Source organism: Urocitellus parryii, chromosome 15 (assembly GCF_045843805.1).
Source record: "Urocitellus parryii isolate mUroPar1 chromosome 15, mUroPar1.hap1, whole genome shotgun sequence".
Taxonomy (NCBI): Eukaryota; Metazoa; Chordata; class Mammalia; order Rodentia; family Sciuridae; genus Urocitellus; species Urocitellus parryii.
In genome coordinates, this window is record NC_135545.1 from 24,300,194 (window position 1) to 24,326,777 (window position 26,584).

Genomic DNA, 26,584 nt, shown 5'->3' on the forward strand with positions numbered 1-26,584 from the left:
GATCTTTTTAAAAAAAAGATAAAATTTGATGGACCTTTCAAACTGGGGAAAGGGAAAAGACTTAAAACACAGATTAATTACTGATGATAAAGCATAAACAACTGAAAATGGGCCTGAGTTCAAGCATAACAGAAGAGGCAAAGTATTATTTATTATTATCTGGAGGAAAGGAATAAGGTAAAAAACATTCAAAACTTGGAGAACAAAAAAAAAAGTTCTCCAATTCTCTGCTCTAGGAAAGATCTAGAACAAATATCATAAAAATCTATTCTACCTGAAGCAGTTTATAATTTATACATATTTTAGAATTTTTTAATCTATTATTTAACAGCCTTATTAAGGTATACTGAACATACAATAAACTACACATATTTAAAATATACAATTTGGTAAATTTAGGCATATGTCTATACCTGTGAAACCATGACCACAAGCAAGACCGGGAATGTAACTATCATCATACTGAAATCATTCCCTCCTGCCTCTCTTTAACTCCCTTTCTACCATCCTCAGACAAGAATTAACCAGCTGTCAGTATAGATTAGTTTAAATGTTCCAGTTTTATCTAAATGAAAACAAGTTCATAATCTTTTTTGTTGTTGTTGTTTAGCTTCTTTCATTCAGCATAGTTATTTTGAGATTTGTCCATGTTGTTGCAAGTAACAAGTTTTTTTTTTAATTGCTGAAGAGAACTCCATCAAGGATATGGTCCATTTATTCATTAAACATTTGGACTGTTTCCACTTTAGGGCAACTACAAATAAAGCTTCTCTGAACATTAACATACAAATCTATATACAAGTCTATGTGCAGACACAGTGTTGTTGTTCTGGTGGTTTTTTTGTTTGTTTGTTTGTTTGCTTTAGGTTTTTGGTTTTTGATAAATTAGCTAAAAGTAGAATGGCTAAATCATATGGTAAGTAGGTGTTTAATATTTTAAGAAACTGCCAAACTTTTTTTTAAAGTAGTTGTACCATTCTGTATTCTCATCAGCAGTGTTTGCGTGTTCCAACTCCTGCACATCCTTAACAATACTTAAAAGTCTTTTCAATTGTTTGGTCTTTTCAATTTTAGCCATTCTAATAAATGGGTAGTGAGATCTCTTCATGGTATTTGCAGTTCCCTAATGATTAAGATGTTGAGCATCTTTTCATGTGCTTATCTGCCACTATCAACTTTGATGAAGTTATCTATACAAACATTTGCCCATTTTTTAATCAGACTATTACTATTGAGTTTTGAGTTATTTATTCATTCATTCATTCATTTATATATACTGGGGATTGAACACAGAGGCACTTAACAACTAAGCCACATCCCTAGCCCTTTTGGTCCTTTTATTTTGAGACAGGATCTCACTAAGATGGTTAGGGTTTTGCTAAGTTTCTGAAATTAGAAAGCCTTGAACTTGTGATTTTCCTGCTTTAGTCTCTCAAATCACTGGGATTACAGGTATCCCAGCACCTGCCCTGGCTGAGTGTCCTTTAAAAGTACACGTCTTCTATATGATATATGCCTTGCAAAAGTTTCTCCCAGTCTGTATCTTCTGTTCATTCTCTATGAATGAAGTTTTAATTTTGAAGAAGTCCCAATTTACCTTTACCCAGATTTACCCCATTTTTCTTTTATAATTCATACTTTTGGTGTCATAAGAAATATTTGCTTACTAACCTGAAGTCACAAAAAATTTCACTATTTTTTAGAAGTTTCACAGTTTAGAAAATTTTTTCAGGTAGGCCTGTAGTCTTATTTGAATACAACCTAAGATAAGAATCAAAATTCCTTTTTTAAAATATCAAAGTATCTTCTGTAATCACAATAAAATGAAGTTAGTAATCAAAAACAGAAGGAAAACTGGAAAAATTACAAATTTGTGCAAATAGTCAACATATTCAAACAATCAACATAGCAAAGAAGAAATCACAATGGAAATTAGATAATACTTAGAAATAAACAAAAATTTATATACAACATATTTACACTATGTAACACATTGAAAGCACTGTAAAAGAGGAATGTTATACACATCAACATTTATGTTGAAAAAGAAGAAAAATCTAAAATCAACAACCTAACTTTACAGTATAAGATGCTGGAAAATTAAGAACTAAACCAAAGCTAGCAGAAGGAAAGAAATAAAACTAGATCAAGAATAAATGAAATTTAAAAAACCAAAAATTAGAGAAAAAAATCAATGATAAAAGCTGATTTCTTCAAAGGTCAACAAAATTGACAAACCCTTAACCAGATTAAGATAAGAAGAGAGATCATTCAAATTACTTAATCAGAAATCAAAGGGGGAAGGCATTACTATCAATTCTACAAAAACATGAAAGATTATAACTATGAACATTATGTGCCCAATTGAATAAGCTAGATGAACAAATTCCCCAACACACAAAACCTACCAAGGCAGAATCTTGAAAAAATAGAAAATTTGAGAGGACTTACAACTATCAAGGTGACTGAATCAGTAATCAAATATCTTCCAAGAAAGAAAAGCCTAGGACCTCATGGCTTCTTTGGTGAATTCTACCAAACATTTAAAAAAACCAATACTAGTCTCCCTCAAGCTTTTTCAAAAACTTAATAAAACACAGTCCTAAAGGGACTCATGCTAAATGAAATAAGGAAGTCACAAAAAAACCCCAAAATAAAACAAATACTGTTTGATTCCACTTATAGAAAATACCTAGAGTATTTCAAATTCATGGAAATAGAAAACAGGATGGTGGTTGCCAGGGGTAGTTGGAGAGGGAAATAAGTTACTGTTTAATGAGGATAAAACTTTAGTTTTACAAAATGAAGAGTTTTGGGCTGGGATTGTGGCTCATCAGTAGAGCAATCGCTTAGCCCGGGTGGGACCCGGGTTCGATTCTCAGCACCACATAAAAAAAAAAATAAAGGCATTGTGTTGTGTTCATCTACAAAAAAGATTCACATTCTCTCTCTCTCTCTCTCTCTCTCTCTCTCTCAAAAAATAAATAAATAAATAAATAAAATATTCAAAATGAAGAGTTCTAAAGATGCATGGTGGTAGTGGTGCCACAACAATATGAATATATTTAATAGTCTAAACTTCCAATTTCCAGTCCAGCATATAGGAAGCTTTAAGCTGGTACCCCATCCTAACAAAAAGTAAAAAAACAAACTGAAAAATCAACAATTCTTCTTAGATCCATCCATAAGTTGTGGTGATGGCAGCACATGCCTGTAATAATCCCAGCCACTTGGGAGGCTTAGGCAGGGAGATCACAAGTTCAAGGCCACTTTGGGCAACTTAGTGAGACCCTGTATCAAAAAAAAAAAATTTTTTTTAGAAGGGGTTGGGGATGTAGTTCAGTGGTAAAGGGCCCCTAGGTTTAATCCCCAGTACCACCAAAAAAAAGAGAAGTGAGATCACAGGGCAAACTGTTGCCTCCAAAATTGAAGAGCCCAACAGGTGAATGCAAAGAATCACAACTAGAGCAGAAACTCATGTGGTAGGAAAACCTAAACTGTAAATGATGAATTGCTGTAAGCTCAGAGTGGACAATTCTGAGAGTTAAATACTTCAGGGAAATCCAGTATAAGGGACCCACACTTTTATGAGTTTTACCTCCTAAAGCTCTAAGTCCTCCCACTGAACATACAGCAAAGGCAAGTTTTGAAAGACACCATTATTCCATTCTTAAAAAGGTCTGCCCTCAGGAGAAATGTTTAACCAGAGCTTAACACACTAGTTGTTAGTTTGGGAGGTTTTTTTGTTTGTTTATTTTGGCACCAGGGATTGAACCCAAGGGTGTTTAACCACTGAGCCACACACTCCCCACCCCTTATTGTATTTTATTTAGAGACAGTGTCTCACTGAGTTGCTTAGGGCCTTGCTAAATTGCTGACGCTGGCTTTGAACTTGTGGTCCTCCAACCTCAGCCTCCTGAGCCACTGGAATTACAGATATGCCACCAGGCACATCCCAGGTCATTTCATCAGAGCTTAACTGACCTGTGCAAAGGAAAATTCCAACTCCAACCCACTCAGATAATCCTGATCCAATTAAGAGGGAGAGAGAAAAATTGAAATTCACAAATGAAGTTCACATTCCAGAGGCACAGGCTACAGAATATCTCCCTTCCCCAACATCTTACACCATGTTATTGAAGACATATTTACAGCAATTTCTTTTACTCAGTTTATCACATGTGGCTATCAAGAAAAAATTAAGGGGCTGGGGTTGTGGTTCAGTGGTGGAGTGCTTGCCTAGCATGTGTGAGGCCCTGGGTTCGATCCTCAGCACTGCATATAAATACATAAAATAAAGGTCCATCTACAACTAAAAAAAATATATATTTTTTAGAAAAAATTAAAATACTACAGAGAAATCAGACAAAAGAAATTATAGGGATACACATAGGAAAAGAAGAACTCAAACTGTTTGCCGACATGATTCTATATTTAGAAGATCCAAAAAACTCCACCAGAAAACTTCTAGAATTAATAAATGAATTCAACAAAGTAGCAGGATATAAAATCAATACCCATAAATCAAATGCATTTCTATACATAAGTGATGAATCCACTGCAAGAGAAATTAGGAAAACTACCTCATTCAAAATAGCCTCAAAAAATATAAAATACTTGGGAATCAATCTAACAGAAGAAGAGGTGAAAGACCTCTACAATGAAAACTACAGAACACCAAAGAAAGAAATTGAAGAAGACCTTAGAGGATGGAAAGATCTCCCATATTCTTGGATAGGCAGAATTAATATAGTCAAAATGGCCATACTACCAAAACTGTTATATAGATTTAATGCAAGTCCTATTAAAATCCAAATGACATTCTTCATAGAACTAGAAAAAGCAATCATGAAATTCATTTGGAAATATAAGAGACCCTGAATATCCAAAGTAATCCTTAGCAAAAATAGTGAAGCAGGAGGCATCACAATACCAGACCCTAAACTATACTACAGAGAAATAGTAACAAAAACAGCATGGTATTGGCAAGAAATAGATATATAGACCAATGGTACAGAACAGAAGACACGGAGACCAACCCACATAAAAACAGTTATCTCATACTAGACAAAGGTGCCAAAAACATACATTGTAGGAGGAATAGCCTCTTCAACAAATGCTTCTGGGGAAAACTGGAAATCCATATGTAGCAAAATGAAATTAAACCATTTTCTCTCCCCATGCACAAAATTCAACTCAAAGTGGATCAAGGACCTAGGAATTAGACCAGAGAACCTGCACCTCATAGAAGAAAGAGTAGACCCAACTCATCATATCAGATTAGGCCCCAACTTCCTTAATAAGATTCCTATAGCACAATAATTAAAACCAAGAATCAATAAATGGGATGGACTCAAATTAAAAAGCTTCTTCTCAGCAAAAGAAACAATCACTGAGGTAAAGATAGAGCCTACAGTATGGGAGCAAATTTTTACCACATACACATCAGATAGAACGCTAATCTCTAGGATATATAAAGAACTCAAAAAACCTAATACCAAAAAAAACAAACAACCCAATCAATAAACGGGCTAAAGAACTGAACAGACACTTCTCAGAAGAAGATATATAAGCAATTAACAAATATATGAAAAAGTGTTCATCTTTAGTAATTAGAGAAATGCAAACCAAAACTACTCTAATATTTCATCTCACTCCAGTCAGAATGGCAGTTATCCCCAGGAATACAAGCAATAGTAAGTGTTGGAAAGGATGTGGGGGAAAAGGTACACTCAGACATTGCTGGTGGGACTGCAGCCCGTTTGGAAAGCAATATGGAGATTCCTTGGAAAGCTGGGAATGGAACGACCATTTGACCCAGCTATTCCCCTTCTTGGACTATACTCAAAAGACCTAAAAAGAGCATACTACAGGGACACAGCCACATCAATGTTTATAGCAGCGCAATTCACAATAGCTAGACTGTGGAACCAACCTAGATGCCCTTCAATGGATGAATGGATAAAAAAAAAAATGTGGCATTTATACCCAATGGAATATTACTCAGCACTAAAAAATAATAAGATCATGGCATTTGCAGGGAAATGGGTTGCATTACAGCAGATTATGCTAAGTGAAGTTTGCCAATCCCTAAAAAACAAAGGCTGAATGTCTTCTCTAATATAAGGGGGGTGACTCAAAATGGGATAGGGAAAGAAGAGCATGAGAAGATGATTACCACTAAATGGGGAAGAGTAGTGGGAGGGAAAGGAAGGGAGAAGGGGAATTACACGGAAGAAGGAGGGAGACCCTCATCGTTATACAGACAATGGAATATTATCCAGCACTAAAAAGAAATGAAGTATCAAGCCAAGAAAAGACATGGAGGAATCTTAAGTGCATATTACTAAGTTAAAGAAGTCAACTGAAGAAAGTTGCATACCATATATGCCATTCTGAAAAAAAAAACTAAAACTATGAATACAGTAAATGCATTTTCCCCACAAGCTGGGGGAAAGAGGAACGAACAGGTGGAACAAAGAGCATTTTGATAGTAGTGACACAACTCCATATAATACTACAGTGTTGGATATATGTCATTATAAAATTTGTCCAAACCCATAAAATGTACAACACCAAGAGTGAATCACGAATCATAATGCAAACTAGGGACTTTAGGTGATAATGGTATGTCAAAGTAAATTTATCAGATTTACCCATTGGTGGGAATGGTCCTGATATGAACAAGGCTATTCTATACCTTCCACCTAAATTTTTTTGTGGGGAGAGGTACTGGGATTGAACCCAGGGACAGGGTCTCAACTAAATTGCTGAGGCTGGTCTCAAATTTGCAATTCTCCTGCCTTAGCCTCCCAAGTCGCTGGGATTACACATATGCACCACCATACCACACACCAGGTTCCACTCAATTTTGCTGTGAACCTAAAATAACTCTTAAAAATTAAGTCCAGTTTTTAGAAAATGGTTAAGATGGTAAATTTATGTTATGTATATCTTAACACACACATACACACAAAAAAAGGGAGGTGGTTCAGTGAGTGGTTAAGTGCTCTTGGGGGTCAATCCCCAGTACCAAAAAAAAAAAAAGTATAGAATAAAATATTATAAAAGAAAATAATTTTTTCAGCTTGTTCTTTATTAATGTTTCTAGTATATTCTGTTCTCTACTGTTAATAACAATATTACACACACTTGGAAATTGCTGAAAGAGTAGGCGTTAAGTGTTCTCACCACAAATAAAAAAGCATGTGAGGTAATATGCATGTTAATTAGTTTAGTTTAACCATTCCATCATTTACACATATTTCAAAATATAATGTTATACTATAAAGATATATGGGTTTTGTCAATTTTAAAAAATAAAAATTTAAAAATGAAGTTTATTATGTTCTATATAATAAATATATGATAGTTTTTAAAAAAACAAGGAGAGTTTTGTTTGGGTTTTATCTTTCTTAATATTTATTGAAAAGAAAAAATCCTTTCTCTATTGTGGTCACCCTAAAGAGGATAGATGGACCTCCCAACCAAGATTCAGTTTAGGTATTGACACAGATGACACCACACCACCTTTGTACTGACAGGATATGAAAATGTGGCTCCATACAGATCCAAAACCATCTTGACAGAGCAAAATCAGGAGACCTTCTCAATTTTTATTGTGACTAGAAGATGGGGCTTAACTGAGAGTTCTTACATATGAGCTTCAAGGGGCATGTGTAGTTTGAATATCCTGTAAGTTCTAAAGGAAGAAGCACCTGGGCTTTCTTAACGACTTCATCAGATGAGAGACAGAAGGAAAAATAAGTGGTGAAGTTTCAAGGATATTAGCAATCAAGCATCAAAAATAGTCAGGCATGCTGTGGTTACACACAACTGTAATAACGTTTACTTGGGAGGCTGAGGCAGGAGGAGTCCAAGTTAGAGGCCAGCCCAGGCAACTAAGTAAAACCCTATCTCAAAATAAAATGGGGGGAAAAAAGATCTGAAGATGTAGATGTAGCACAGTGCTTGCCTATCACATGTGAAACTCTGGGTTCAATCCCCAGTACTGCAAAAATAAATTTATTACAATTCACTCCCTAATGTTTACCTGATCACTAAAGTGTGTAGTTTAACTGAATGTGAATTTGTTTATAAACAAGTCATTATAGTACTATATGAGACCTGCAGAGGAGTTAATACCTGTTTCTAGACAGTCAGGGTAGAGCTGGCCTCAGCTAACAAAATAATTTTTCAAGAATTTAACCAAGATGGCAGGGCCTTATACTATGTTTAGGGCAACAACCCATGCTCTTGTTGTGAAATTCTTTTTAAGTATTTGTATGTCTTGAATGAGTTTGTCAAGTCAATCTCTTGGGGGTTAGAGATGTAGCTCATCAGGCCTCTTTCCCTGCACACACAAGAGCCTGGATTCAAGCCCCAGCACCACACACAAAAAAAGTTACACATCAATCTCTTCAGAGGCAGATAACATCAATGTTATGTCTTACCTGAGTTTTTGGAAAAAGCTGTATATTTTTAAGATCTTGTTTATAAAGATGTATATGATGGCAGGGTTATTGAGGAGTAGGGACCTTATAGATGGCTAGGAAGGTATTATATTTCCTGAAAATGAAAGCAAACTACAGCTGAGAGACTCCGGTAATAAGGACTGTTCAAAATATGTTAGCCAAACCTATGCAGAGTGTTTATGAGTTATATAGTAGAAAGACTCAATGATTTCAATAATATTGGGTATGGAGGCCTTGACAAATAGAACTATAGCATTAAGGGACAGCAATCAACTGTGAGGCAATATTTACTTTTTCCAAGTTTAAAAAGAAAGTAAAATTGAATTATTAGATGGGCAAGCCAAGAAGATTACAATCCCTTCTCTAAGTGGGTCTTACATACCAATTTTCAATCCATCAAGGCCCTTTTTTAATTTATATTGGGCCATATTAACTGCTTTAATTAGCAGGGAATATCTTCAGGGTTTCATGTGCTCCAGCTGGTGTTAAGTGCGATACACTTAAATGCCCTTGGGTTCAATCCCCCATACCACATTAAAAACAAAAGAACAAACAAACAAAGAAAAAAACACACCAAATTTTGGAACTTTTTTCAGTTTTTTTTGTTTCATTAGTCTCTCTGGAGGTTTAGCTCCAGCTCCTCAACTTGCAGAGTCTTCCATGTTACTGCAGTTTCCTTTCCCTGTGCCACAACAAAAAATTCTCTCAAGGGCATACACAAGGCAATAAAAGAACTCTATTTTCAAATTTTCAAGGTCAATATTATTTCACTACAAATGTCCAATGCCTTGAAAAGAATCATTTCAAATATTTCACCTGTTTTTTTACAGTTGTTTCAAAGGGGAGAAAAAATATGTTACTATGACTCCACGAAAAATGAAAGTCTTTTCTCATTTTTTTTCCTTTAAGAAAATTTTGATTCACATAGTTGTGAGAAACACTATAGAGACTCCTTATATACTGTGTCTAGTTTCCTCCAATAGTAACACCTTGCAAAAAAAAATAGTATAATAAATATCACAACTAGATTTTTTTTTGGGGGGGGTTGTTGTGGATTGAACTTAGGGCCTTGTGAATACATACTTCTAGTTCCTACAACCAGGACATTGATATTAATACAATTCACTGATTTCATTCAGACATTTCCATATTCTAATATTTAAATTCCCTATAAGAGAACCTGTTGAAGAGATGTTATCCCCAAATAATGAAGATCCTTGAATTAAGATTTATCAAACACAAAAATGAATTTCAACAAAACAGTATCTGCAAGAGTAAGTACAATTCTCCCTTATTTGTAATAGTACTTTCTCCCATTTTAGTTACTGGCAGCCAACCAAGGTTTCAAAATATTACATGAAAAATCCCAGAAATAATTTATAAAATTAAAATTACATGCCTGAATAGCATGAAATCTTATGCCAACATGTTTCATGCCACATGGGATGTGAATCATCCCTTTGTTCACTGTTTCTATCTACCTATTAGTCAATAGCTGCAGGTTATCAGACCAACTGTCTTGGTACAGCAATGCATATTTTCAAGTAACTCTTAATTTACTTAATAATGACACCAAAGAACAAGAATAGTGATGCTGGCAATTTTATTTCAGTTTACTCCTTTATCTGTTCTATTTTATTAGTTCTTACTATGCCTAATTTATACATTAAAACTTACCATAGGTATGCATATATATAGGGAAACAACAGTAAATAAATAAGGCCTAGGAACATATCCCGTGAGAATAAGGAGGGACTGCTATATAGCCAAAAAATTGTAAAAAAGCCAATTCTTCTCTGTTTTTATCTAATAAAGCTTAGCTGTCATACTTTATATTCATGCCTAATACTCTACTGTATAACATGTTGTCTAATTAGCTAACAAATTCTAGTATTCCTTTTTCAATAAAAATATTGTAAGAGTATTTCATTGTACATAGACATACTGTCTATTTAAGATGCTGCTGAAATTGTAAATATAGCCAAAACAACAATGAACAATAATAGTTTTTTTAAAAAAAATACTGCAAGAGCCTGTATTTTAGAGAATAAAATCCTTAATAACTAATTTATAAAACACAATTAAACTCCAGATATACTCAAGTCCATATTTTATTAAGTATGACATGTGGCTCTTTCAAACTACAACTAAAAATTATTTTTTAAAGTAAAATATGCCATAGATAGGTGTGGTACGTTTGCTTGTTTTTCATTTTACATCTCAGTTCAAATGAAATTCAAAGACAATTAACTCACTGCTTAAAATTCAACATATCAGGACTGGAACTGTAGCTCAGTGGTAGAGCACTTTCCTAGCACATGTGAAGCACTGGGTTCAATCCTCAGCACCACATAAAAATAAACAAACAAAATAAAGCTATTATGTCCACCCACAACTAAAAACATTTTCTAATGTTTTTAGTTATGAAGAAAATCATATGACCTTATTCAAAACTAGCAGAGACTTTTCTAGTTAAAGGATATGCTGATATTAATTAAAAAGGTTGATTTCCACTAGTTAATGAAAATATTTAATATAAACATCCCATCTACTGAACTAATTATCACCTCCCACAACAAACAAAAACAATCACTACTTCCACAAAATCCACTTATGAAAAGAAAGTTTACTGTAAAAACACTTATAAAATGGATTGAACAAGCTGGATAGCATTAATCCAAGGGTTAATTACAATATAATTTGTATTTTGTGTTGAAGATAATTATTGATGAATTATTCTAATCCTGTATTTCCAGGAATTTAAGAAGGAAAATTAAAATTAAAATATGTATTGACAAAATTGTGGGGCACTCATAAACAAGAATTATGGCATTTGCCAGTAAAAGGATGGTACTGTAAAAGGATGGAACTGCTAAGTGAAATAATCCAGTCCCCCCAAAAATCAAAGTCAGAATGTTCTCTTTGATATGTGAATGCTAACCCACAACAAGAAAGGGGAAGATTAGAAGTTTACTGGACTAGACAAAGGCCAATGAAGGGCAGAGAGGGGGGATGAGAATAAAAGAGAGAGTAGAATGAAGCAAACATATCTTTCCTATCCTTACATATGAATACACAACCAATGTAACTCCATATCATATACAACCATAATCATGGGATCCTGACTGGAACAAGTTATACTTAGTCTATGTATGTATAATATATCAAAATACACTTTACTGTCATGTATATGTAGAAAGAAACAAACAAACCAGCATGTTTATGGACCATCTGGCCCAGACTTGCTCCCATGGTTCCCTAAATTGGCTAGCTTTTTTAGGAACAGAAAGGGGGCATTCGATGTCTTCTCACTAACTCCAGTGGATTTTTCTAACAATTACTTGGCACCATGCACTCGATGAATGGCAAATATTTTTATGAGGAGGATGATATTGAGGACCATATCTTCCTTGAACCTTAACTGTCAAAAATATCAAAGCAAAATTTGAGTGCTGGTTTTAATGACTATGATGGACTCTACTCTCTGGGTATTTGTGCTTTCCTTTCTTCTAATTATAGATTTACCTACACCCGGCATTCCATTCATTCTCTTAACCCTGTCCATAGCTCCTTGAGTACCCTGTATGAAAGTTTCTTCACCTTACTCTCTTTCCTCCTCACAGAGCACATGCAGTGCATATTTGTAAATTTATTTATGACAAAAAAGTATTGCTATCACATTTGTTGTTCTTTTGTTGTACTTGATCAATTAAGCATAAAAAATATGCAACCATGGGGCTGGCATTGTGGCTCAGCAGGAGATACAGCACTCGCCTAGCTCGTGCCAGGCGCTGGGTTGGATCCTCAGCACCACAGAAAAATAAACAAATAAAATAAAGGTATTTTTTAAATAAAAAAATAAAGGTATTGTGTCCAGCTAGAACTAAAAAATATTTTTAAAAATTATGCAACCATAAAAAATTGTGGAGCACTATATTAAATGATTCTTTGAACACAGGTTGTTTTTATATTTTCAAAGAAAGACTGAAGGAAACTATTAAGAAAAAAATCAAAAAAGAAAAGAAAAAAAGTCCTTGTCTTATTTTGTTTCCTTTTAAAGCGGCTTTAAAATTCTATAATTCTTCTCAACCTTTTATTATTATAAGAACCAAAAATCATTTGTCAGTAGACATACAACAAAATATTCTATGAACAGTCTCTAAAATAAAAATAAAAAATCTGTTCTATACCAAAAACCAAATAGGAGAAAACTTAAGGTAAAAATTAAAACTTATAAACAAAAATTACTAGATAGGACAAATATGTGATTCCACTTCTGTGAGCAAATTCAGAGACAGGAAAAATGATATGCTGAAAAATCGTTAAAATGGTAGTTATGCATATTTTACCACAATTCTAAAAAATATTAATGAAAGAACAGTAATAATTTTGAATAAAATATACACATCACAAGGACTTATAAACTGTGTGATAAGAAAAACAGATATGAAACACCTTGAAAATGAAAAGTAAAAACACTGATCAGGGTCTCAATTTTGACACTCCTGATGTTTTTGTTGGGGGATTTGAGGGTTTTATTTTTCATTTTGGAGGTTTGGAGTTTTTGCTTTTTCATTATTTATTTATTCTAATTGGGTCTATATGACAGCAGAATGCATTTTGATTCACTGTACACAATTGCAGCACAATTTTTCTTTCTCTGGTTGTACACCATGTAGCATCACACCATATGTGCAGTCATACATGTACCTAGGGAAATGGTGTCTATCTCATTTCACCATCTCTCCTGCCCCTATTCCTCCTCCCTTCTCCTTCCTCCCCTTTGCCCAATCAAAGTTCCTCCATTTTTCCAATGCCTGCCCCCACATTATGGATCAGAATCCACTTATCAGAGAGAACATTCAGTCTTTGTTTTCTGGGGATTTCGGCTTACTTTGTTTAGCATGATATTCTCCAACTCTATCCATTTACCTGCACATGCCATAATTTTATTCTCTTTTAATGCTGAGTAATATTCCATTGAGTATATATACCACAGTTTCTTTATCCATTCATCTATTGAAGGGCATCTAGGTTGATTCCTAAAAACAAAACAATTTTGTGGGTTTGTTTTTTTTTTTTGTGTGTGTGTGTGTGTGTTTTGGTTTTGGTTTTGTTTTTTGGCAGTGCTGGAAATTAAATTAAGGGCCTTGCACACACTAGGCAAACACTTGACCACTGAGATACATCTTGCTCCTCTATTTAATATCTTAAAGCCTAGTTTCATAACCAGAGTTAAGTATTAATAAAAAAAAAGAACCCTCACCTTTAAAAATATTAGAGTCAAGCACATGCCTGTAATCCTAACAACTCAGGAGGCTAAAGCAGAAGAATCACAAGTTCAAGGCCAGCATCAGCAACTTATCGAGGCCCTAAGCAACTTAGTGAGACCTGTCTCAAAATGAAAAATCAGAAGGGGTAGGGATGTGGTTAGTGGTTATAAGTACCCCTGGGTTCAATCTCCAGTAAACTGCCCCTGCCAAATTAGAAAGCTTCCCGTTATAATCAAAAAGCAATTTTATTTTCTTCAGTTATTTTTACTAAAATGAATACTACGTTCCTTTAACTAACACAATGTATTCCAATTTATGTAATATTTGGAATACTCAAAAGAATATATGTGGGCTGGGTTGTAGCTCCATCGCACTTGGCTGGCATGCATAAGGCATTAAGCTCGATTCTCAGCACCACATACAAATAAATAAAATAAAGGTCCATCAACAACTAAAAAATATTTTTAAAAAAGAATATATGATGTATGAGGAACTATGTAATGTTTTGAACGACCAACAATAAAAAAAAAAGAATATATGTAACATACTGTAACATTTTGTTTTTAACAAAATACTCACAAGTGTTTACTTACACAAAAAACAATTAATGAATTGGGAATCACCCCAAACCAACAGAAGTTCAGAGAGCTCCACCTGAGCTCATAGAGTATAGTGACGCACACCTGTAATCCCAGCAATTTGGGATGCTGAAGAAGGAGAATTGAAAGTTCCAGGCCAGCCTAAGCAATTTAACAAGACACTGTTCTCAAGAAAAAAAAAAAAAAAGTTTTAAAGTAGGGTTGGGGGTATGGCTCAGTGGTGAAGCACCTGTGGTTTCAATCCCCAGTACCAGGAAATATGAGGCCCAAATGAGGACATGATAAGTCCTGTGTGAGCTATAACATTTACATATATATATATATATATATATATATATATATATATATACACACACACACACACACACATATATATATACATAAATATGTACATACACACATAAATATATATTATCATTAATATATACCACACACACTTATGTCTTTCCACAATGTAAAAATTTACTGAATAACAATAACGTCACAAGCTACATCACCTTCATCCACTTCAACTCATCAAAATACTCATGGTTCAGTTGTGTTATGACCAAAGCAATCACAATTCTTTTATTCCATCCCAATCTTAATTACTATTATCTATAATACTCAAGTCACATATCACACTTTACACAATGATTTAGAAGTTACAGAATCGGTTAACAGTGGTCACAGGTGCTGAGAGCCACAGCCGAGTCTGTATGGCCCCTGGCATTTTGCCAACAGTATTGATTGACAGGCAAGGCGTTAATATCCGCCTCTGCCGCTACTTTTGAGTTCTAGCGCTAATTTTGAGTTCTCGCGCTATTTTTAGTTCTCACGGGGATTCCCCGGGAGTTCCCATTGGTTGGCGAAGGGCAGGAGGAGGGTTTTCCCGGGGAGATATTTCCGGCTGGGGGTTCCTGGAGGAGCCTCGTGGTTTTTTCAGGAGGATTCCCCAGGAGCGTGTGTGAGGTTTTTTCTTGCAGTAGAAAAAATAAAATTTGTTCCTGCTTTAGTGGCTCGTGATTTGTGCCCAGCCAGACTGCGGCATTTGGCGGCCCGGACGGGGAACGTCTGAAGCTTCGGGGTAAGTGAAATTGCTTGCCCCTAAGGGAAGGCAAGAGAATGGGTGACCATTTTAAAAAACAATATGTTCTTGCTTTGATTTGTTTTGGTTTTGTTTCAAGCTGCCTATCCCTAGAATTTTCTCAGGCAGACTGGGAAAAATGGTTGGCTCAAGGTTTGAAGTTGTTTGCCCCTGAGGAAGAGATAGAAATAGACCACAAATGCACATGTCCAGAAAATAGGAAAATTGATACAACGATTTTTTGTTCCATTTTTGTTTCATTCTGTTTCGGTCTTGTTTTGTGTTATCTTTTTGGGTTGCGTTATCTTTGTAACAGATTAGAAATTAGTAAAAAACAAACTGAAAGAGTGTTAAATAAATTGTTAGAGGTTCAAACCATGGAGAAAGACAATTTAGATCAAGCAAAAGAGAAGGTCTCTCAAGCTAGTCAGACAGAGGAAGAAAATTTAAAGGAAGAAAGCTTAGAGGAGAAACAGCTATCAGGGGGGAAGCAACAACAGGAGGCTGCTACTAACACCGATCTATCGCCAGAGGGCGTAATTCAGCCAACAGCTCCACCTATGGAGATAGCTGAGTGGCCCTCAACCCCCTCAACCCCCGTAGTTGATAGATGGGATCCTGAGACAGGACCTCAAAGATTAGCATGCCCTGTACTTGAGCAGGCAGGAGGGCAGCGAATTCACCGTGAGTTAGAGTTCAAAACAGTGAAGCAATTAAAGGAGGCTGTAACAACCTATGGTCCTCATGCACCCTTCACTGTAAGCATGGTCGAATCCATTACTAACTTGGACATGACTCCAGCAGATTGGGCTAGCATGTGTAGATCTGTGCTAAATGGAGGACAATATTTGTTATGGAAGGTTGCCAATGAGGAATTTTGCAGGGAGACAGCTAGACGAAATGCAGCAGCCGGTTACCCTCAAAGAAGTCTAGAGATGTTGCTAGGAAAAGGACCTTATGAGGGTCAGCGGCAACAAATTCAATATGATCCTGCTGTATATGCACAGATTGCTGCAGACGCAGTTAGGGCATGGAAGACTTTACAAGGACATGGAGATTTACAAGGTCAGCTATCTAAGGTAATACAGAGACCTAATGAACCTTACGCTGACTTTGTAGATAGGCTTATTCAAACAGCCTCCAAAATTTTTGGTGACACAGAACAAGCAATGCCATTTATAAAACAACTGGCTTATGACCAAGCAAATCGTTGCTGCAGAGAGGTCATTAGACCATGGAAACATGAAGATTTAAACACATATATTAAATTATGTAGAGACATTAATGAACAAGGACAAGTCTTGGCAGCAGTACAACAGGCTTTAGATGCCAGGCCAAAAACATGCTACAATTGTGAACAAACAGGACATTTTAAAAGGAGTTGCCCCATAGGAGGAAGGTATAACAAAGTTAGGTATCAAAGGAATAGAACACCAGATATTTGCCCACGATGCCGTAGAGGGAGACACTGGGCTAATGAATGCCGTTCTCAAACCACCATAGAGGGTACTCCATTATCAAAAAATGGACAAGGACCAGGTGGTTACCCACGATATCGTGGAGAAAGGCATCAGGCTCCATTGCCAAAAAACGGACAGGGGGGCCCAATGCTCCGGGGCCCACGACCACAAATGTACGGGGCACTGGAGGAACCCAGAAAAACCATGGAGGAACCCAGCAACCCCATCAGGGTAGTACCCAGGACACATTATCCATCCGATCTCTCATCAGACGAACCAGAGGGAGCGCAGGGTTGGACATCTGCGCCTCCGCCAGAGCAGTACTAACTCCAGAGATGGGAGTTCAAATCATTCCCACAGGAGTAAAAGGACCTCTTCCCAAAGGAACAGTAGGCTTATTGTTAGGACGTAGTTCTTCTACGCTAAAAGGACTTATGATAAGTCCCGGGGTAATTGATCCCGATTATGAAGGTGAAATAAAAATTATAGCTAGTTCTCCAAAGGGTATATCAGTAATTTCACCAGGAGATAGAATAGCACAGTTATTAATAATATCCAGCCTACATGATAAATTTTCCAGTACTACTATGGAAAGAGGTTCCAGGGGTTTAGGCTCCACAGGTGTAGATTGGGCTATGCTGTCTTTGAATTTAGATTCTCGCCCAATGCTAAAACTAAATATTCAAGGACATGAATTTAATGGGCTACTGGATACAGGTGCAGACCTTAGCATCATATCTCGTCAAGAATGGCCAAAACATTGGCCATTACAACAAGCCACTCAAACGCTTCGAGGCCTAGGAGTGGCAACTAATCCCCATAGAAGTGCAATGGTCTTAGATTGGAAGGATCCTGAAGGATGTGAAGGAACTATACAGCCATATGTATTGGATCATCTTCCCGTAAATTTATGGGGACGAGATGTCTTAGATCAATTAGGTTTGACATTAACAAATAATATCAATCAAAATGCACCCACTATTATGGCTAGACAAGGTTTTAGGAAAGGAAAAAGATTAGAAAAACAAGAACAAGGTATAGCAGCACCAATACAAATAGATCAAAGAATAAATAGACATGGACTGGGTTTTCAGAAGGGGTCACTGAGGCAATAAAAATCACTTGGAAATCAGATAGACCAGTATGGGTTTCTCAGTGGCCCCTGACTAAAGAAAAGATACAAGCAGCCCATGACCTGGTCAAACAACAATTAGCGGAGGGACATATACAACCTTCTGTATCTCCCTATAATACTCCCATTTTTGTCATTAAAAAGAAATCTGGTAAATGGAGATTATTACAAGATTTAAGAGCCATTAATAATGAGATGGTTATTATGGGACCTGCTCAATCAGGGATTCCTCAATTGTCTGCTTTACCAAAAACCTGGTATGTTTTAGCTATAGATATTAAAGATTGTTTCTTTTCAATTCCAATTCATCCTGAGGATAGTCCACATTTTGCATTTACTATCCCTGCACTGAATCATGAAGGTCCTGATCAGAGATATGAATGGAAAGTGCTCCCTCAAGGGATGGCTAACAGCCCAACTATGTGTCAAATTTATGTTAATAAAGCAATCCAGCCACTTAGAAATCAAAATCCTGAACTACAAATATTTCACTATATGGATGATGTATTGTTAGCACACAAAGATAAAAACACATTGTTGGAATGTTATGCCACACTTACAAATTTGTTAAAAAATTATAATCTAGAGATAGCAATAGATAAAGTACAATTAAATTTTCCAATTAATTATTTAGGAGTTCTATTATCCTCAACCATGGTCCGTCCACCTAAAATTCAAATACGAGTAGATCAACTCAAATCGCTTAATGACTTTCAAAAGTTGTTGGGAGATATAAATTGGATAAGGCCTTATCTAGGCATACCAACAGGAGAGTTGGGACCTTTATTTGATATCCTAAAAGGTCCATCAGATCCAAATTCACCCCGCATATTAACTCCTGAAGCAAGAAAGGCATTAAAAATTATTGAAACATATATGGAAAATATGCATTTGGACAGAATTGATATAAGTTTGCCTTTATTATTCATTGTAATACCAACAAAAAATATTCCTACAGGAGTATTTTGGCAAGAAGGTCCATTATTGTGGATACATTTATCTTACTCTCCTAACACTATTCTTACTAGGTATCCTGAGGCTGTAGGACAATTAATACTGAAAGGAATAAAAGCAGCAAAGGGAGTGTTTGGAATTTCTCCCAATAAAATTATTACTCCATATACTATGGAGCAAATTGATGAGTTAGCTAATGAGTTAAATACATGGGCAATAATCATGTGTAAATCAAATGTTTCATTTGATAATCATTTACCATCTAATCCTTTGTTGTCTTTTTGGTCTAAGCATCCTGTAGTTTTTCCTAAAATGACAAGAAAAACACCTATCGTGAATGCTCCAAATATATTCACTGATGGGTCTAATAATGGTACAGCAGCAGTAGTTACCCCTGATCAAACTTTTACATTTTTAGTTCCCAAACAATCAGCTCAAAAGGTAGAGCTCAATGCAGTTTTACAAGCTTTTGTGATGTTTAAAGATTCTGTATTTAATTTATTTTCTGATAGTCAGTATATAGTTAATGCTATAATATCCCTTGAAGATGCTGGTAGGATTTCCCCTTCCTCTACTGTTTTCTCTTTGTTTTCCACTATACAAAGTCTAATCTGGGATAGAAAAGATCCATTCTTTATAGGACATATCAGGGCACATACAGGATTGCCTGGAGCCCTTAGTTTGGGCAATGATTTAGCAGATAAAACTACACATGATATACATATTTTTTCTACTGTAGAAGAAGCTACAAATTTTCATAAAAGGTTTCACGTTAATGCTAATACTTTACAAAAACGTTTTAAAATAACTAAGGAACAAGCCAGGCATATAATAAAACAATGCCAAAATTGTGTGACCTTTTTACCACAAGTTAATCTTGGAGTCAATCCTAGAGGACTGATACCTAACCATATTTGGCAGATGGACGTCACACACTTGCCAGAATTTGGAAAATTAAAATATTTACATGTTACAGTTGATACTTCTTCCGGATTTTTGATGGGCTCCCTTCATGCCGGAGAAAAAACTAAAGATGTTATAGCTCATTGCTTACAAAATTTTGCCACTGTGGGTGTTCCTAAACAGTTAAAAACTGATAATGGTCCTGGTTACACTTCTAACTCTTTTAAACAATTTTGCTCATCTTTTGGTATTACTCATATAACAGGAATCCCATACAATCCACAGGGACAAGGCATAGTTGAAAGAGCTCATCAAACTATTAAAATGTACTTATTAAAGCAAAAAGAGGGAATTGGAAAGGGGTATATATCCCCCAAAGATAAACTTAAAATAACCCTTTTTACTCTAAACTTTCTAAATTTGGATTCATCAGGACTTAGTGCTGCGGAAAGACATATGTATCCGAAAAATGTACATAAGCCTAAGGTACTTTGGAAAGATATTCTAACAGGACAATGGAAAGGTCCCGACCCAGTTATTGTCTGGAGTCGGGGTTCCGTTTGTGTGTTCCCACAGGGAGAACAGCAGCCGATTTGGATTCCAGAGAGGTTAACCAAAACAATTTCTACAGAAAAAGAAGATGATTTGACTGAAATCCATAACAGCTGATATCCAGAGCTCCAGCTTGGCTATTCTTACATCTGCGACAGTGATTAACCACGGTGCCTTTTTTCAATATCTATTTTATTATTGCATTTTTCCCACATCATAAAGTTCTATTTTATTTTTTGAGCTCATACAAACCTAGGTTAATGTTTTTCTGATCAGTTTTGTTTTTTGACTGTGTTTTATTTTTTGACTGTGGAGTTTCTAAACATTGCAATGGAGATTTCACCTAGGTAAAGCTACAAGGCCTTTATTATTGTCTTATATGTTGTATGTTATGTGCGCACACTTCTGTTTTGTGTTGTATGTCTGTATGTGTGTATATCCATATATCTTATATGAGGAGCGCTCATGAATAAATGGATCCGAATTTTTTTTTATTCACGTGATTTTAATGGTTTAATTTAGATTGGGTAAACAGCTGTTGAAAATTGTTTTAATATGTGAACAAATAAGGAGGTTAACAGATCTGTTTGTTTGCTTTCACCTTTCCTTCTCATTATATTTAATAATTCTGTTCAGGATAATGTAAATTGTTCAAAAAATTGTTTTCTTAATGCCTGTTGGAATGTTACATAATTTTTTTCCTAGCATCATTGCCAGAATTCCTATCTTCATCCCAGTGCCGGTGAAGACAAAGATAAAACCAAACTACAGCTTCTTCGGTAGCTATCAACAAACTGTATAAACTGATGCATCAGTGAATAATAACTCAACAAGTAATGCTCAATCAAGGAGTAGATTTACTTTGGGAAGAAATGGACATATTGACAGATTCCTCTACTTTGAACTGCTTGCAGAACTTGCCTGGACTATGTATCACTTGTATGCATTGTGAACTATCTGTTGGTGCAGCGAATTGTGGTAATGCTGGCATCTTTGCTGATGGTGTCACCGGTGGTACAATTTTTCAAAGGAGCCCTCAATTGGCTTGGTGTCATGGCATTTTTCATCCTCCTCCCTTCTACTAGTGATGGTCTAAAATTTGGGGGCCAACAGAGGTGAGGCAAAGAACCTCACCCCCCCATTTGGCACCAAGGACAAGTTTGGGGGCCAACAGAGGTGAGGCAAAGAACCTCACCCCCCCACTGGTGCAAAGGCCTATCCACAAGTATGGCTGTATGCTGGACCGGTAGTCAGTGACGGGTATGATCCGATTGCAGTGGTACCAACCTAAGACAGGAGGCTGACGCCTAGAGGTCAGTTCATCCGATGACGGGTAAGGACCATATGTTGAATTGGACTACCTAACAGGCACGGTCCCTAAGCCACATTACTTGTTGTTTAATTAAACAGAAGGGGGGAGATGCTGAGAGCCACAGCCGAGTCTGTATGGCCCCTGGCATTTTGCCAACAGTATTGATTGACAGGCAAGGCGTTAATATCCGCCTCTGCCGCTACTTTTGAGTTCTAGCGCTAATTTTGAGTTCTCGCGCTATTTTTAGTTCTCACGGGGATTCCCCGGGAGTTCCCATTGGTTGGCGAAGGGCAGGAGGAGGGTTTTCCCGGGGAGATATTTCCGGCTGGGGGTTCCTGGAGGAGCCTCGTGGTTTTTTCGGGAGGATTCCCCAGGAGCGTGTGTGAGGTTTTTTCTTGCAGTAGAAAAAATAAAATTTGTTCCTGCTTTAGTGGCTCGTGATTTGTGCCCAGCCAGACTGCGGCACACAGGGTTCCAAGAGGCAGAACTGAGAGCAAAGGCAGAGGGCTGAATATATATGCAAAAGAGTCAATGCAGGTTGGTTATATAAGATTAAGAACCAATCAAAGAACTTGTTCAGGGCACAGAACCCTCAGGGTACAAAACTGTTCGAGTCCAAATGGTCTGGACAGCAGGCAGTTTTGAAGTGGGCCACATCAAACAGGGAGACTGATCAGATCTAAAGACCTAAGGAGTCAGGAGTTTTGTGGCCTGTCAATCTCGTGGCCTGACAAGATGAGGGATTGTAGTGTACCCCCTCATACCACTAACTTAGGTGCCTCTCCTTTTGTGTTTTTTTTTCTTTTTTTTATATTTATTTTTTAGATGTAGTTAGACACAATACCTTTATTTTCTTTATTTTTATGTGGTGCTGAGGATTGAACCCAGGGCATTGCAAGTGGTAGGCAAGCGCTCCACTGCTGAGCCACAACCCCAGCCCCCTTTTATGTGTTTTAGGTAAGGGAATTGCACCATTCAGAGGTCTGATATATCTGATAAATTCTAGGGCCTGGTTTCTCTGACAAGAGTTTGATACACTCATGCATCCATGTGCTTCTGATTTAGTTCAGATACTCCGCAGGTGTATTATTATTATTATTATTATAGCAAAACTAATTTGTTATCAGTTTGTGCCTTAGGATCTTGCTGTGCAGTTGGATATTATTCTTTTTGACAAATTTTATAAGTCCAATGTCTGGTGGTTATCTGTTTGCCCAGACAAGTCACCAAGTCATTCTGCCTTAGCCCTTGCACCAAAATGGCATAGCTAAAAATAAACTGATAAAGTACAAAATGGTTCAGGGCTAGGCACTGCTGTTCTATACAACAGAGTAATTCAGAGCAGGGCACAGCTTGCTCTCCACGTATTCTGATCAATTGGCAGCCTATGACTGGTTGAGACTCAGCAATTTGTCACAAGAATATACACTTAAGTTGGTTACAGCTTATTTACAAACTAAAGTCAAGGTTAGCTAGATAGGTAGGAGGCAGGTTTAGGCCAAATTTAATTTAACAATACCCAATGAGCTCCTTTCAAATGAAACTGAGCCTTTTTGTGTCTGTGTGTGTGGGGGGGTGTACTGGAGATTTAATCCAGAGCCTACTACAACCTAGGCAAGTGCTCTACCACTAAGCTATATCCGAAACCCTTTAAAAAAAAATTTATATAGGGTCTTGCTAAATTGTCCAGATGGCCTTTAAAATTATGATCCTCTTGCCTCAGTCTCCTGAGCAGCTGAGACTAAAAACATGTACCACGGCATCCAGTTTCATCTGCTCTGGTTATAAGCAGTTCTATTCAACACTGTACTAGAAGTTCTAACCAGATCAATTAGGCAAGAAAAATTTTAAAAAGGCACCTACGTTGAAAAAGAAGCAAAACTTTCTCTATTTGCAGGTAATATTGGCAGATGTAAGAAAAAAACTCAAAATCAGCCTTATTTCTATATACTAGCAACGATCAATCTGAAAACAATTAATTTATAAGACCATCAAAAAGAATAAAATAATACACAGCCAGGCACCACAGTGAGTACTAGTAACAGAAACTAAAGCAGGAGAATCAAGGATCCCTGAGCCTGGGAGTTCAAGGCCTGCCTATTAAATATACTGAGAGCCTGTATTTTTTGGGAAAAATTAAAATAAAACACTTAGGAATAAATTTAACCAAGGAAATAAAGACTTATATACACTCAAAATTACAGAAAATTGCTGAAATCTTAGCCTAAATAAACTTAGACAACCCTTTATGTAAGACAACATTAATTAAAGACCTAATATTAAGATTCCAATACTCCAAAAAGCAATCTATAAACTCAGTGCAATCCTACCAAAATTCCAATGGTCTTTTTTTTTGCAAAAATGCAAACTCTGATCTTAAAATTAATATAGAATTATATAGGATCCTGAGAAGCCAAAACAATCTTAAAAAAGAAGAACAAAATTGAAGGATTCACTTTTTATTTCCAATCTTTTACAAATTCATTTGTGGTCAACTGATTTTCAGTAACAGTGCCACCATCATTCAATAAGGGAAAAAACCTCTCTTCAACCAATGGTGCCAAGAAAACTAGATATCCATATACAAAACAAGGAAGGCAAACCCTTACCTTAAATCATAAATGAAAATTAACTCAAAATTAATTAGAGACCTATTAAATATAACAACTAAAGTATAAAACTCTTAGATGAAAAATGGGGTAAATCTTCATCATCTTGGGTTTGAAAATACTTTCTTAGTTGTGACAATAAAAGCACAAGCAGCTACATCAAATTGGACTACGTCAAAATTTAAAACTTCTGAGCATCAAAAGACTATCAAGAAAATAAAAAATAAAACCTACACAATGAGTTTTTGCCAATATCTGCAAATAATATATCTGATAAGGTTCTAACATACAAAATGTACAAAAGCTCTTATAACAACTCCAAGAAGAAAACCCAATTTAAAAAATTAGACATTTCAGGGCTGGGACTGTAGCTCAGTGGCAGAGGTCTTGCCTTGCACATATAAGGCACTGGGTTCAATCCTCAGCACTACATAAAAATAAATAAACAAAGATATTTTGCCCATCTACAACTAAAAAAAAAGGTTTTTTTTTAAAAAGATTTTTCTTCAAGTAAGATATACATATGGCCAATAAGCACAAGATGCTCAATGTTCTTAATAGAAAAATTCAGTTTAAAACCACAATTGATCTCATATCACACACACTAGTGTGACTATTTTCTAACAAAAACTAACATAAGTATTGATGAGGATATGGAAAAATTAGAACCTTCTTACACTGCTGATGAGAATTTAAAATAGAACAGCTGCTGTGGAAAACTGGCAATTCCTCAATAAGTTAAAATTATCATATGACTTTGCAATTCCACTTCTAGGTATATACTAAAAATAAAAATAGGTGTTGAAACAAAAACATGTACATGAATGTTCACAACACCACTATTCACAATAACCAACAAGTATTATTTATGTCCCTCAATAGAAAAATAGATAAACAAAATGTCATTTTACTATGAAAAGGAATGAAGAACTGACACATGCTACACATATGGACGAGCCCTGAAAACAGTATATCTTTTTACCATAATAAAAAGTTCAACACTACATATAATCCGCAATGAATGAAAATTGTAAACCAAAGGCTAGAGTTGTGGCTCAGCAGTAGAGAGTTCACCTAGCAGGCGCAGGGCCCTGGGTTTGATCCTCAGCACCACATAAAAATAAATGAATGGAATAAAGGTATTGTGTCCAACTACAACTAAAAAAAATAATAAAAAAAACTGTAAACCAATTGCACTTAAAATAGCATCCAGAAAACAAATTCACAGGGATAGATTTAATAAAATATGTATAAAACCTGTACACTGAAAATGGAAAACACTGCTGAGAGAAATAAAGAGGAGGCAATAAACTTCTCTTGCTGAGAGAAAGCTAGAGAAGAGGTAATTATTTTTAAAAAAACACAGAGTAAGGTTCACATTGTGGCATGAAAGTAGAGGCCTTAAAAATGGTTTTAAGAGGGAGTTTTAAATGAATAACTTTTCTAGTCAAGAATAATTATATGCTATATACTTTCGCAGAGGATACAGTTTAAAAGATTTGGGTTATGACATATGAGTAAAGGGCTAACAAAACTTTTATGTGAACAAAGCCATTTGTGAACCTTCCTCTGGTACTATTAGTATGATAGAGGTGGAATGTCAGCAATGCTACCAGGCAATTCTGCTTTTGGAAAAAATGACCTATTTTGGCTTCTGCACTGAGGATGCAGTTTTTCTGTGAGGATAAAGTTTTGATCAAGGGCTAAGAAACGGGGCTGGGGCTATAGCTTGGTGGCAGAACATTTATCTAGCACATGTGAGGCACTGGGTTTGATCCTTATCACCACATAAATAAAATAAAATAAAATCATGTTGTTCATCTACAATTACAAAAAAAATTAAAGGCTAAGAAAAACAAAATTCTGAGAATAATGGATCTAGCACCTCTTCAATGAAAATTATAAAACAATGAAGAAATTGAGTAAGACAGTAAATGTGGAAAATCTCCCATGTTCATGGACTGAGAGAATTTAATAGTTAAAATTGCCTTGGGCTGGGGATGTGGCTCAAGCGGTAGTGCGCTCGCCTGGTATGCGTGAGACCCGGGTTTGATCCTCAGCACCACATACCAACAAAGATGTTGTGTCCGCCGAGAACTGAAAAATAAATATTAAAAAAAAATTCTCTCTCCTCTCTCACTCTCTCTTTTTTTAAAAAAAAATTGCCTTATAAAGTGATCTACAGAGTCAGTACAGTACCTATCAAATACCAATGACATTTTTCACAGAATTAGAAAAAACAAACCTAAA